Genomic DNA, 14,369 nt, shown 5'->3' on the forward strand with positions numbered 1-14,369 from the left:
CCACGTTTATTTTGAAACGTTCGCTAATTAGCGCGTTTGAAGTGTCAGACAGTCTGTCTCTCTTGAAGGTAAAGTTTGTTAGTTTATCCTCAGTTACCTAGGAAATTCATCTCAAAAATATGAAACGCACGACGATATCTTATAATCAGATGTCACTGTCAGTTTGGTGTCACTGGTGACGTGTATTGTTTTAAGCGGCATGCATTGTGGATTACATGTGTACATATTCATATTACCGTCCTTTCCCAATTTATCATGGTAGGAGCAAGAAAAATAGAACGACTACTTATTCTTCACCTAACTATAAATAATATTCAACGGTTAAAGCAGAATAGTCTGAAGTAATCCGAAAATATGGTGAGCAATCCCTACTGTAATCGTTCAACACTTTGTTAGTTATTCAATGCTTACAATACTCAGTCCACTTCTCAGTCGCGAATAGCAAAGCGTGTTTGAATCTGAGCCTCAAAAGATTCTTCGTTATCTTAAAAATAATAACTTAGGCCTTTTAAAGTATTTTTGCTTTAGATTATTGCTCGAACAAACTCGGATTTATTGCGTTGTTTGTGCAGAACTATTGAAATCGACTGATCTTTGCCGACAGAGAAATCGCTGAATTTTTAAAGAATTTCAAGCTTTTTATTTACGCGATAAATAATTTACCCAACCAAATTTCAGTGGAATAAGATAATATAGCATCTTAACTTTAACTAGCCCAAATTTTAGCCCATTATTTTATATAGCACATACCAAAATATTTTTTTAAACTTTCTATACTCTTGGCATTGTAAAATGTATGGGCCAAAAAAAATTTTTTTTCGTCTTGAAAAAGGAAACTGAGATAGCTGAACATTTTCCTAAAACAAGTTTAGATACCAATTGATAAGATTATAATGGTTTTATATGTCTGAATTACTTTTCTTTGCGACGCGAAGGCTCTGAAGTAGTCGATTTCTTTCCGCCGTCAAAAGGCTGAAATCCGCAAAAATCAATTTTCTCGTTTTTCTCGTACAATAAGCGATATTTTTAAAAACAAACTACATAGTGGTTCTAGTTAGAATAAGGCCTACCTAAGGTTAGAATATGAGCGAAATCGATTTTTCGACCGTTGCCACAAAATGTTCGAATTTTGCTGACATCCCCTCTTAAAGCTTTTCGTAGTCTGGAAGCTTATAATCAGATGGTCTCCGGATTTATTGCAAGCGTAGAAGGCCATATCATTTCTGACAAGTTTGTTGTTGTCGCGAAGGTGAGACATTCTCAGCAAATGAGCGATGCTCTGATCCCAGTATGGATAATCACAGAAAAACAGGGGAACATAATTTCTTGTCACTGTTTAGGTTGTAAAGCGGGTCTTGGTGAGTCGTGTTCTCACGTAGCTAGCGTACTATTTTACCTAGAAGCCTGGACGAAAATAAATGGCAAGTTATCCTGTACCCAAGTAAAGTGCACGTGGATCTTGCCAACCTACGTGAAACAAGTTGATTATGCTAGAGTACGAAATATCAATTTTACTTCTGCACGAAAAATGAAGACGGACTTAGAGAAAAAAATCGATTATCATAACGATATTCCCAGTCAAAGCAAGTCAACACAAGTTTTAGGAACATTAAAGTCTTCTTCAAAAGAATGCAAAGCTCCTACAGAACCGGAAATGGATGCTTTCTACACGGAAATCAACAAGAGTCAAAACAAGGCCGTGGTTCTAAGCTTGATTTCTCCATACTCAAGTAGCTTTGTGCTGAAAAGCACATCTGTTCCAACAGTAAATGATCTTTGTAAAAAGGAATACTTAGATCTATCATATCTAGAGCTTATAAAGGTCTGTCAAGGCATAAAGCTTGAAATTTCAAAAAATCACATAGAACAAATTGAGAGAGATACCTTAAAACAGGCAAAAGGACATAACTTTTTCAAACACAGAGCTGGAAGAATTGGAGCTTCTCAAAGTAAAGCTGCATGCCACTCAGATCCTGCTTTGCCCTCCCTGTCTCTAATACAATCAATTTGTTACCCAGAGCTAGCTAAGTTTACCACTAAAGCCACTGTTCATGGTTGTAAACATGAAGAAGATGCTATCAAGGCCTATGAACAAATAATGAAAGGGAAGCACACCAATTTCAAGGTTCAGAAGTGTGGTCTGTTTATCAATGAAGCTTATCCATATATACATGCGACACCTGACTTCTTATGTTCTTGCGACTGTTGTGGAGAAGGATGTGGGGAGGTGAAATGCCCTTTTTGTATTGAGGACTGTGACTTTAATAGCTATCTATCAAAGTCATCATGTTGTCTACTAAAAGATAACAATGAAATGTTTACCCTTAAGCATGATCACCAGTATTACTATCAAGTTCAGCAGCAGCTGTTTACTTTACACAAAGATTACTGTAACTTTGTTGTATGTGCATTTGGAGATGATGGGAGTACAACACTTGTCCAGCCGAGAATATTCCCAGACAAAGAACACTGGGAAATTGCATTGCCAAAGCTCACCACTTTTTGGAGAACCTGTGTCTTACCTGAAGTGCTTGGAAAATGGTCCACTAGAAGGCATACTTCAAAAAGAAGTGAGCCAACAGCAAGTGGGGCTATTTGCTTTTGCAGAACTGCCCAAGATAGATCATGTGTCTGTTGTGCCAACCCCATGTGCCCAATCAGTACATTTCATCTTTCATGCTTGGGACTGACAACCACACCCAAAACATGGTACTGCCCAAATTGCAGAATGTTACCTGAATTCAAGCACTCAAAAGGCAAGTCCCAATCAAGCAAGAAAAAAATAGCATCTTCTAAAGCCTTGGCCCTGGATGATATCTGTATATGCAAGAGCAAGGCAAAGAATACAGATAAGCTTATTGAGTGTCATAACCCTGTGTGCAAAAATGGAACATTTTTTCACTTGGCCTGCCTAAGCCTTAAACGTATGCCAAACAATGCTAATTCCACATGGTTATGCCCAGATTGTAAAAAGAATCAAGCACAATCTAATAAGAAAAAAGGAAGTGGAAGTGTCAAGTTTGTCAAACAAATCCAAGGAACCAACAGCAGTGTCAGTGACAAACAAAAGCCACTTGGAAAGCTTACACAGTCAGAGTTTGACCTTATTGCATCTCCAACAGGATGGTTAGACTGTTCTGTGATCCAAGAAGCACATGTACTGCTTATGAAAGTCAACAGCAATGTAAGTGGTTTCCAAAGACCAACCCTTGGTCCTGTCAGACAGTTCAGTGTTGTTACTGGTGATTTCATTCAGATAGTACATTTGAATAACAATCACTGTGCATGCTTAACATCTATTGGCTGTCTTCCTGGGTATGTTAACCTGTTAGACAGCATCACATCACCAATTTAGCAAGAGGTAATCGAGCTCACGAAGAATTTGCTTGGTCCAAATTTCAAGAATATCACTCATATGCCTGTACAGCAACAGCAAAATGGGAGTGATTGTGGTGTGTTTGCCATTGCATATGCCACATGCCTAGCCTATGGTAAAACTCCAGTTGTGAAGTTCATCATTCCAAGGATGCGGCCACATTTGCTGAGTTGTCTTAAAGCGGGTCATTTGACACTTGAACTTCTTGAGGCATTTATTTTGGAATAAAAATAATTGTTTATTTCTTTAATTTCATGAGACATTTATCTCTAAAGGTTTAACTATAAGAGTTAATTATGAATTACAATGACCTAAAAAAGTTAGTGTTCATGCTATTAGAAAATTTCAAAAAAGCATATGTACATGTCATGATACTTAATCATATACAAAGATTTCTAAAGATAGATTGTGTTGGAGTTGCGATGAAAGTGTGCATGCCTAATTCAAACTTTCACATGCCTACATGTATTTCACATTTCCATCACAACTTCAATGATCCGCCTTGACCACATTAGTTTTATTCCACGAAAACGTATTTATAAAATTTTGAATAAAACTCAGCCCTCCATACTCAACTGAAACACGCTGTATGTTAACATTTTAAAAAGTATTATGTGTAGTAATGCATCAGGGGTAATAGTAACATTTGCTGCATTAATTTACAGAGAAATGATTGTGAGCCCCAATTCTCATTCAAAACATGTTACATTGTCTAAGAACAATGGCTCACAATGTATTTCTCTGGTTTTAATCAATCAAATGCAACTATTCCAGGGCACAAGTTTACAAGAGCAGCACATCAAGTTGGTCATCAGATCAAGTTGGTCTTTTCCCCTGGTGAACGCAGGGATGGCAAGCTGTGCACGGTGAGGCTTTCTTGAATAGTGAAGCCTCTGTCTGCAAGGACTAGATCTCCAGGTACTAGCATCTTCATTAAACCACAGTTCTCTGTCAGGAACTTGTCAGAAGTTCTTCCTCCCCAGGCTTTTGAAACAAAGGAGATACTTCCTTGTGGTGAAATGCCAATGAGTATTTTCACTGTATTGTGGTGCTTATAAGAAGAAAAAGTTTGTGCACGGGCATAAAGGTTTGAAGGTCTGTTAATAAAGACCTCAAAACAGTCAATGATAACAGTGGTTTTGTTACCAAAGGAAAAGTGAAAACTGTGGGGCATGGTACGGTGCAAATCTTCCCTTTCTGGCCAGTGGATTAATGGTTGTAATCTTATATCCAAAGCTACCATCCCGGAAGAAAAAATTCTTGAGACTGTAGATAAAGAGACTTTGTCATCATTATTTTCAAAGTCATAACAGTCAAATGGCTTATTATCGTCCAGCTTAAGAGACTCGAAAAGATATTCAAACTCATCGGTTTGTGTACCTGCTTGGGAGATTTTTGCGTCCTCTGTCTGAGTGGCAGCATCTTTTTGTTCTGAATCATCTTCTTCTGGTGTACAGAAGTCAATATTCAAAACTTCAGTACCTGGTTCATTCAGTTTCTTTCGCTTTGCCAACAGCCCTTCATCACTAGTGTGTTCAGTGTCAAACGGCAAAGACCTCTTTTACTCGCGATTTCTCGCTCTCTCGCTTCTCTTTGCCGCTGTTTCCAGATTTGAACGCTGCTTTTTCTTGTGTCCTAATTGAAGAGTTGGAACCCAGTCTATGTTGTATTTATCCCAAGGTTTCGCAGCCCTTCCACTTACTAAGTGTTTGCCACATACTCGATCATTCTCGATAATCGCCTCCTTCAGATCATCTCGGCTTATAGCTGTGATCCACCTCGGTCGCCTTTCTTCTGACAAATATTTAGCTTCTTCCCCTTAACTAGTAACGATAGAAGGTACTCTTGCAAAATAAACTCGTTTATCTCTTCCACTTTTCGATGCGCAGCCAACAATCATACATAAAACCATCTTCACACTCAAGACGCTCTTGGTTTGTTTACACTTTTGGTACACCAATATGGCGGCTAGCAACGGTTGTCAAGTGATTTGGTCACGTGCGTGAAAACGATCTATTCGAGGGAAGGAAAAACTCGAGTTACGATTTTCGAGTTACATATTTTTCGAGTTACGCGCTCGGACACACCCATGTTTTGGGGGCCACGCCCACTTTGACATCTGTGCGTAACTCGATGACAAACAGCATTGAAATCAAACTCGAGTTACGTAACTCGAACCCAACAGATTGAACCTTATTTTTCGAGTTACGCGCTATTTCAGTATCTCGATTCTAAAAGTGGACAAATCGACAACTCGGAGTTTGTACATTGTTGTACAGACGTGATCCGAATATGTACGAAAATCGTATTGTGATTAATCTGATTATCATCATTGTATTCCCTATATGTCATCCTTTGTTTAGTTGATCTAACTGTGTTATTTTATGATTGTGATTTAGTTCGTAAAGCCCTAGAGTTAAATGAGTATACTTTAAATGCCATGCATGTGTTTCCATATTACATAACATTTGGTAGAGGCGCACGTGTGACTGTCTCTGATTGTCTTTAGTTTACTAGATGTACATGAGACGTGATTGATGATATAAAATAAAGAATGAAAGTGGTATCCCGCGTCACTTCATGTGTATAGAGTGAAATAGTACTTCGTGAATAACAGAAGTATTGTTTGGTGTTGATGTATGTTTTTACCTTAACAACAAACGCGTCAAATTCGTCTCACTCTCCCACGTAGAAGCATTCAAACTATAGTCTTCCCACTTAAGATAAAAGGTCTATAAATTTCATCAAAACATTTGCTTCATGTATAGCTTAAATTAGAATTTCTCATTTTATCAAAGAAACTCACCGTATTTCCCTCGTTTTTCTTAGCAATAATCGTTCGACGCTATAATAATTGTCCGCCATATTGGAACTATAAAATTACGAGCCCGCGATTCACGCCACTGACCGAAATAGTAGGAAAATTGATTTAACTTAATGCACCGTATGATGTGTGATATGTAGAAACTGACGTTTCGGACGTTAGTCCTTCGTCGGAGACATCACAAACCATACGGTGTATTAAGTTAAATCAATTCTCCTACTGTTCGATTTCAAACTCCGACGCGGTTAACTAGTTTATCTCTACCATATTCACTGACAGAAATAGAAGATTTCTGTCCTCGATTCCTAGCCATGAGGCCATATGTGCAAAGTAGTGCAAGAGAAGAAAGAATAAGGCATGTAACAGATATCATCAAGTCTCATGATGAAACTATGGCTCTCCTGCAGAAGCAAAAGCTTAAAGGGGGTAGCTAAATTGCGAGTCTGCGAGCCCGAGTCTCTAATATTTGAGCCGCAGGCCTTTTTTAGCGCCAATACATAAGTTCGCGCCAAAACATGAATATTATGGTCTAGAATTCCAGATGGAGGATGCCTATGAAAATGAGAGTAAAGTAAAATCTCACGTAGTTAGAAATCTGCTGAAAAATATTGGAGTTTTTGTCTTAAAAACCTTTTAATGACCAAATTATATTAATGTCTCATAACTGCGGAATTGTTTTCGCGTTTATTTATGGAAAGACCCTTGGTTTTCTGGCACTGCAGTTTACACATGTGGAACTCTGCAATTTTATTATGCACTTCATTAATTCATTATTTACCGCCTAAGACGACATTTAGAGAAAAGATTACCCCGAGGGGCGGAACAAACAGAATGAAGTGTTAAATATCGTCATAAAGTCGCTCTTGCTTGAAGCCCTGCTGAGAGAAACCATGAACCTAGCCTTCCCTCGGCAAAATTTTCACTGGTGGAATTTGTTTTAGAGATTCAAACCAGATAAATATGAATGTGTAACAGCTTTATTCACTAAACAGGACGTAAAACTCTTGATGATTTTTAAGTTGAAAAATTGAAAAAGTTAAGACAATTTTTTAAAAACCTGGAAGTATATGCCGAAAGTTAAAATGCCAGTACTAGTAGTAGTACAAGTAGTACAAAAGTGGCCTTGAAAGCCCGGAAGGCCGAAGATATTTATGGCATGCGGAAGATACCGCCCTGATAAAGAAAAAGATGAGGAGTCTCATCAGAATGAAAGGCTTCCCATCTTGATGCACGATTAGAGAACTGTTTTCCTAAGAGATTCCTGCCATCTGGAACCGAGAGCAGACCAAAGAATGGCAAGACAGATGCGTGGAGAAGGTTTGCACTCTATGGAAAAATAAAGAACATTCTTAATGAAGGAAACTAGTAACTAACAAAAATGAAAAACAAATAAAAAAAACAAAACAAAAATGTAAAACAAAAAAACAACACAAAAAAGAGGTTTCTGAGACCTATCTTGGGGGCCGCCAAAGTCAAAATGTACACCATCTACGGTGGGTTGGTTCGAATCCAACATGTCATCAAAACTGGTTTCTCTTTCCAGTGATATTACATCATTGGAAGGTATAAACAACCAACATGTTGGAAGGGTTAAAGTCATGGAACTGTCTCTCTTGGTGTGGTGACGGCAGATTTGATTCTATGGGTCACTCAGCAAAGTTTGGGGTGTACACCATGTTTTGTTCACTTTGAATTGATACAGGTATGGTATAATAATGCTATATTTTCATATTTCTTTCGCAGCTAATTTATGATAATTAATATTACAAAGAGTGTAGAACTGTCCAACAGATAAGTAAGCATCCAACTACTTATCAACACATACGTATTCAGCCTTTATACGACCAGGCTCTGGTCTAAAATTTGCCATAAAAAAATCAAGGTGTTGGGGATATACCTTTTTTGTTGAGAATTTAAAGGGTACAAACAAAATGGCTTTTCTTCAAATTTGTGTGTCCCTTTGAAAAATGCTAGCTATACATATTTCAGTATTTTCAGTGAACACACAGGGTTTATCAAATTATTTTCATTATTTAATGTGAGTGATAGACATGTGTTTATCATGATTAAATAACTAGACGAGGCAGGATGTGCGGTGAGCATAGAAAGCAAGGGCTTCATAGTTGGCAGCCAGTTGTTCATGTTGTCAGCAAGCTAGCGTTCAAGAAATCAGCTTAGAAAGTTTTTTTAAATAATGTCTTTCGATTTCGCATCCTGGGCCGAGAAGTCAGGTCTCAAAGAGGCCACTGTGGCGCAATTAGAAAAGAACGACCTAGACAACGAGGAGGCTTTAAAGCTCCTAGCTACAGATGATATAAAAGCGTTAAAGCTGACGATGGGACAAGCTAAACTCATCACGAAGGCCATCAATGACCTAACACCTACAATAAGTGCCGTAAAGAACGAGGAGAAACCAGTGACAACAAAATCATTGGCGCAGGACGGCGGTCTTGAGGAACTCCTCAAGAAAATCGAAGGTGTTGGAACACTGGACGACCCTCTTTTTACGCTGGGAGTAACAGAACAAAGCCTGCAAAGCAACGATCCTATTCAACGTGTGGATAACAACCCACAGGTCTTCCTTGGCCAACAGCAAAAGAAAGGAGGTGAGAAGCCTTTGTTAATTCCTGACTTTGTGTCAAATACATCGTATGACTCAGGCGAGGAAGAGCAGGACCTCGGTGGACCGTTTGGCGCTAAAATCGTGTTTCGCGCTGCGAAATTGGGCAAGCCTAAATTAGAAAGTATTTCCCTCTCAATGTGGGTCGCAGCAAACGCAAGTCACAACTACAAGTCACAACTACGATGCTACATCCTGCAGGATACATTATGCAGGGACGTACACCAGTTTACTTACAAAACCTTTTCTCCGACTACCATACTAAATACAACCTTCGAAATCATGATCATAAACTGTCAATACCTAAGCCACACACTGAATATCTAAAACGATCATTCAGCTATAGTGGGGCAAAATTGTGGAATGACCTACCGTTAAATATAAAAGAGGTCAAATCAGTACGAAAATTTAAAAGGGAAATTGATAGTTTGTACAGTAAGAAAAGTTGTAACTAAGGGCTCCACGGCAAACATGTAAAACAGTAACTAACTATTTAATCGTAAATCTTTACTTTTAAATATTTTTAGGCAATCGACTGATGTTTTTACCGTGGCAAAATAAAGAAGCTTCCTTCCTTCCTTCCTTCCTTCCTACATCCGTTTCTGCATGTACTTTGGTTACGCGCCTGTTCCATGCAAGGCCCTTCACTTGCTTCGCTACATTGTATTTCTTACCAGAACTTTATCACCAACTAGTATTCCTTGTTATCTCAATGTGATAAGAATACTGCATCTACAATACGGTTTCCCAAACCCATTACAAGAACCGCTATTTAAGTACCAAAAAGAATTGTTAATGCGAGGTATAAAGCGTCTTAACAGTAACCCGGCCCAGCAAAAGCTGCCCATCACGCCGACTATTTTAAAACAACTCTATGGCCATCTGGACATAGGCAACTAAATGGATGCGACTTTCTGGGCGGCATGCCTTGTCGCCTTCTTTTCATTTTTTCGAAAATCTAACCTGCTGATTCCTTCTGGGAACGCCTTCGATCCACAAAAACATTTACGGGCTGGTGATATCCGCATATATGAATGGGGCTTGATGCTGATATTTAATGTTTTTATAATGGTATAAAAATTTAAAAAGAAACTAAAAATGAATATGCATGTAGTATTATAAATTATCCAGTTTTTACCCTTTGATATCTTAACTGTTTTGAAGGCTAATGAAACAGACGCCCAAGAGTGGAAGCCCAGAATACTCCACTTCCTCAAGGTTTGTCTCTGGATGGTTTCCCAAATCTGAGCTCATATTGATGAGGAAACTCTACTAATATTTACATCTCAAACTGACAAATCCTGCCTGAGGGATATTTTTCTTCGAAATGTTTTGTTGGGGAAGTTCAAGTAACTCTTGATGACCTTCAATGATGATGACTATGACATTTCATCAGAAGCGGTAATCGTGTACTTCATGACCAGCCGACACGTGTCGATCGCCTATCGCCCGACTGTTGGTCAACAGTTGCCTGACTATCGGCCGTTGTTGGCCGAGCATTGGTGGGCTATCGGAGGCTGAGCCTGGAAGGTTCAAATTTGAATAAATTTAATCCTCCTTTGAGCCTCGCTTAAATGATTTGTGTTTCCATTCAATGAGATATAAAATAAGGGAGTGTAAATAATTTAGATTTAATTCAAACAGCACTCTGGCAAACTTTCAGAAATGTAAAGAAATAAAAATTTCATTATTTATTATGCATAACATATATTAATATGATTTATTGTTTCTGAGTATGTTATAGACGTTCCACCATTTTTTGTTCATTTTGAAGTTCCAGAAATTATCTGTTCCAGCCCAGTACACACCCTCAGGCAGAAAGATCAAAAGCTCTAATAGGTTGGATTTGTAACCACCCCTCGCCTGGTAAGGAACCACCACTAGACATGGCTGCCTTCACGTGATGGTGCAAAGCCTCTATTGTAACCCCCTCGTGCTCTAGTTCTGACACGTTTTGTAATGCAGTAAGATGAGAAGTAAAGTTGAGCTAAATTAAGCGCTTTTACTGTGGTCGGTGCTCAAACATTTGATCATTTGAACCGGAAAAATCTAATGATTGAAAACTGGCGGAATTTGCTGACTAAACTCGTATTTCAGAAGTCAACAAAATTCAGTCGTGTGACATGAATTAAGTCAATATGCTGTGGAAATTCTTCGTAAACAACTCAAACAGAAAGGTTTGTCAACAAGTGGAAACAAGAAAGCACTCATTAAAAGGTTCGTGGTGCTTGAAACGATGTCTGAAACAAAAATATCTCTGAAAATGACAAAACACTTGGCAATCTTGAATCAAACCTTCAACCGACGAATAGTAGTACTAGTACACAAAATGATGCTCGATTCCGAAAAGGTTGAGCCAGCTTCTCAAGAAAATGAGGAGCTTAAACGGAATCTAAAGATTTTACAAGGGTATGTCGAGAAACTAGCTCTTGTAATCAAGAATTAGTGAAAATTTAAGGAACAAAATTAAAGTAGAAGTCAGAATACGAAGACTTAACGGAAATGGTCGACAATGGTGGTGACAAAGATGGCAGTAGAGGTTATGAAGATGAGAATGTTGGCTCTGACAATGTCGCCAATAGCAAGAATACATGGTTCTTTCGACCATTTGTCAATGTCAAAAAATTTATATGAGTGGCCAAGGTTTGACGCACACAACTGTAAATCATTTACAGGAGAATGAAGATGTTACTGAGGAAATAAAATCAAACGACATCACTCTAATTCAGTTGGAAGAGTTCTTGATGTAAGTCACTATGCCTTGCAGCTGAAGTCATGGTAGTATGTAATTTCAAGTCAGAAAACAAAATAGTTAATGCTGTTTTAGCCCTTTGAGGCAGTTATTACTCCTTCAATGCAAGCAACCCTAAGAGTGCTAGCTAAAAAATTTATTTGATTTTTGAACCTTCAATTTTGTAAATGCACCACAGCTCTTTACCCATTGGGGTTGAAAATTGGATTTCAACTTTGAAGTCTTATTATTTTTTTGATATTTGTTTTTGTTTTTAGTTTTATTGCTTTTTGTATTTTATAATTTTTTTCATGTTGCAGTACCTTAACTAGGCTAACACAGACAAATGACATACCAATGACATACCAATGCTGCAGGGATGTTGAATAGTTTTGGAATTTGAACTGCTAGTCTTTCACTCCTGATATACTCATTGTATGAAAATTTGTCATTGCCAGAAATCCTCTACAGACATTAACGAGAGCTGTCTCACATGACATTGACTTATGTTCTGTTGACGCAGTAGAGATGATTACATTCGACTTTCAAGAGAACTTATCCACACCCACACATAAAAACATGTTCTACCAACAACAATTGTGGACGTACAACTTGAGCATACACGACTGCGTTGCAGAACAGGGTCATATAACTCAATTAGCATAATGGCGGTAAGAGGGTTTTTGTTAGCTCTCAATGTTTTCTTCGTTTTACGCTCTTTATACATTTCACTGCCGATTTCGGAGGATAGCAGTTCAAAGTTAAATTACGTACAGTCATTCTATGGTAATTTTTGTAGTCCCAATCTTAAACAAGCTCACTAGAGTTGAAAACATTCAGTTGAAGCCAAGATCAACCAAGCGTCAAAAATGCATTTCTGGTCATGGTAAAGTCTCTCTATCCAAGTATTTATTGTCAACTATGCTGTTACTATCCAATGATGTCAAACCTTAACCCTGGACCTAAAACCAAACGACCTGCATGTGGAGTTTGTACGTCGACTATTAGGAGAAATCAGCGCCATACATTAACAAAACATTACAAACATTACCTTGAGAACAACGGAACAGGTAACATGGTCGCTACCTTTTATAGAGATTCCAATAAAGCTTTTGCCTTTAAAGCTACCTAGCTGAGAATGACAAGGATTTTCGAAAGATATATTTTATAAGCTTAAACATTTGATTAATGCTAACGGATTTGAACTATTTCGGGTTTGGAAGGGGGTTTGGCTTTCATTCATAATAGGGCGGGAACACTGGAGCACTAGAAATATGTCCGTTTTATAACACAACGAAAAAGGGAAAATGTACGGAATATTTCTATGAATTCACGTTGCTGGTATAAGTAGTTCCTGTCGTTAACTATTTTGAAAGAAGTTTAAAGTTATTCGAATATAGTGGTCATTAATCCAAAAAGTATTGTAATTTGCTTAGTGCCTGATCTCATTACAACGTTTAAAATACCGAATTCATATAAAATTTATTACGCGCTCTGAATGTTGTATCGTCTGTGGTGGACATAAGAAATTTTATTATTTATTATTATATATTATATACAATTCTTTTTTCTTCTAATCTTTCTTTGATGATTTATTTATTATGCAAGGTATAGAGGCAACCATCTTGATGTGTTTCGTGGACCTAATGAAAATGGATGGATCTCCAATGTTGAAAAATAGCTGAGAACGTTCCTGACAATGTCAGATCGGCTTCACAAGAAAAATGTAAAAAAAAAAGGAAGAAGAGATTTTAAGGAAAGTAGTGTTTGTGAAGGAGTTGAAGGGCAAACAACACCAAGAGAGATGAACAGCTGCATTCCTCTTACATTACAGCAGGTATTTAAACAACATGAAGCCAGTCAACCACATTTTTCATTCTCGGTCTAACATAGACATCTGTAATTAAAACATTCTACAGTCGTCCTTCAAACATGGCTTTAAAAAAGGTGTAAATGGTCGGGCTATGGTTGACAAGCCCGTAAAGAATGTTAAAAATGACGTGAAGCAAGAATACCTTAAAAGAAGTTTTCTTGATGAAGAAGAGGAGCAGGAGAAACACACAGACAAGAAACAAAGGGTGGATATAGAGGAACCTTCGTCCGTAGTAAGCAAGTCCCTCTAGTTCTACTGGAAAGCAACCAACATTAGAGAGCGTGTCTTCAAGTCCCTCAACAACTAGAATGCCGAAACAGGAAAAGGCCAATCGTATCTAGATTTGCCTAGGGATATTAATCTTGGACTGAACAATAGAGATCGAGTGACAGGATAGTTCTTGGTGCGATGTGGTTATTGAAAGAAGGTACACCAGAGATTGGAGGCATTCAAGATGTTTGGCTGGCCCAAGGAAGTGGTTTTGAATATGCACCAGGAATAGCAAATCACATTCAAATATTGAATGTTACATGATACCTGAGCAAAATGTCATTCCAGAACGGTTCATTCCGGAATGAGTCATCCCGGTTTTCATTCTGGAACGAAGTGCTCATTCCCGAATGAAACCGCTCTCTGGGGAGAATGAAATGAGTAACGCATGTGTATCAGTAATGCCATGCGTTCATAACTTGAACTCGTCATGTGGATTTTTCACATGTAAACGCAGAATGAAATTGCATTCTCGTTCAGGAATAAACTCATTCCGTTATTATGTAAAAGGGGCCTTAGTTGTGTTTTGTCTATTTTTATCATGTTAATGTATTATATTGTTTAGAAATCGTTCAAAATCAATATTAGTTTTCTTCTTCTCAGCATTTACATAATCTTTGGATACATTTTGATTTCAATAGTCGACAACCCCGTAATTTGATTTCTGTTGACCTT

General features: G+C 37.9%; 1 long non-coding RNA gene and 1 pseudogene across 1 annotated transcript in view; both read left to right on the forward strand.

Annotated features, from left to right (window-relative positions):
- LOC148908305 (uncharacterized) overlaps positions 1-14,369 on the forward strand; it is a 188,228-nt gene that overhangs the window by 118,907 nt on the left and 54,952 nt on the right. The window lies entirely within an intron of this gene.
- LOC148908319 (uncharacterized) lies at positions 355-3,604 on the forward strand (annotated as a pseudogene).

The sequence above is a fragment of the Actinia tenebrosa genome, unplaced genomic scaffold, assembly GCF_029948245.1.
Source record: "Actinia tenebrosa isolate PJP-AT-01 unplaced genomic scaffold, QUT_ActTen_1.0 PGA_scaffold3__52_contigs__length_22856419, whole genome shotgun sequence".
In the NCBI taxonomy this organism is placed as follows: domain Eukaryota; kingdom Metazoa; phylum Cnidaria; class Anthozoa; order Actiniaria; family Actiniidae; genus Actinia; species Actinia tenebrosa.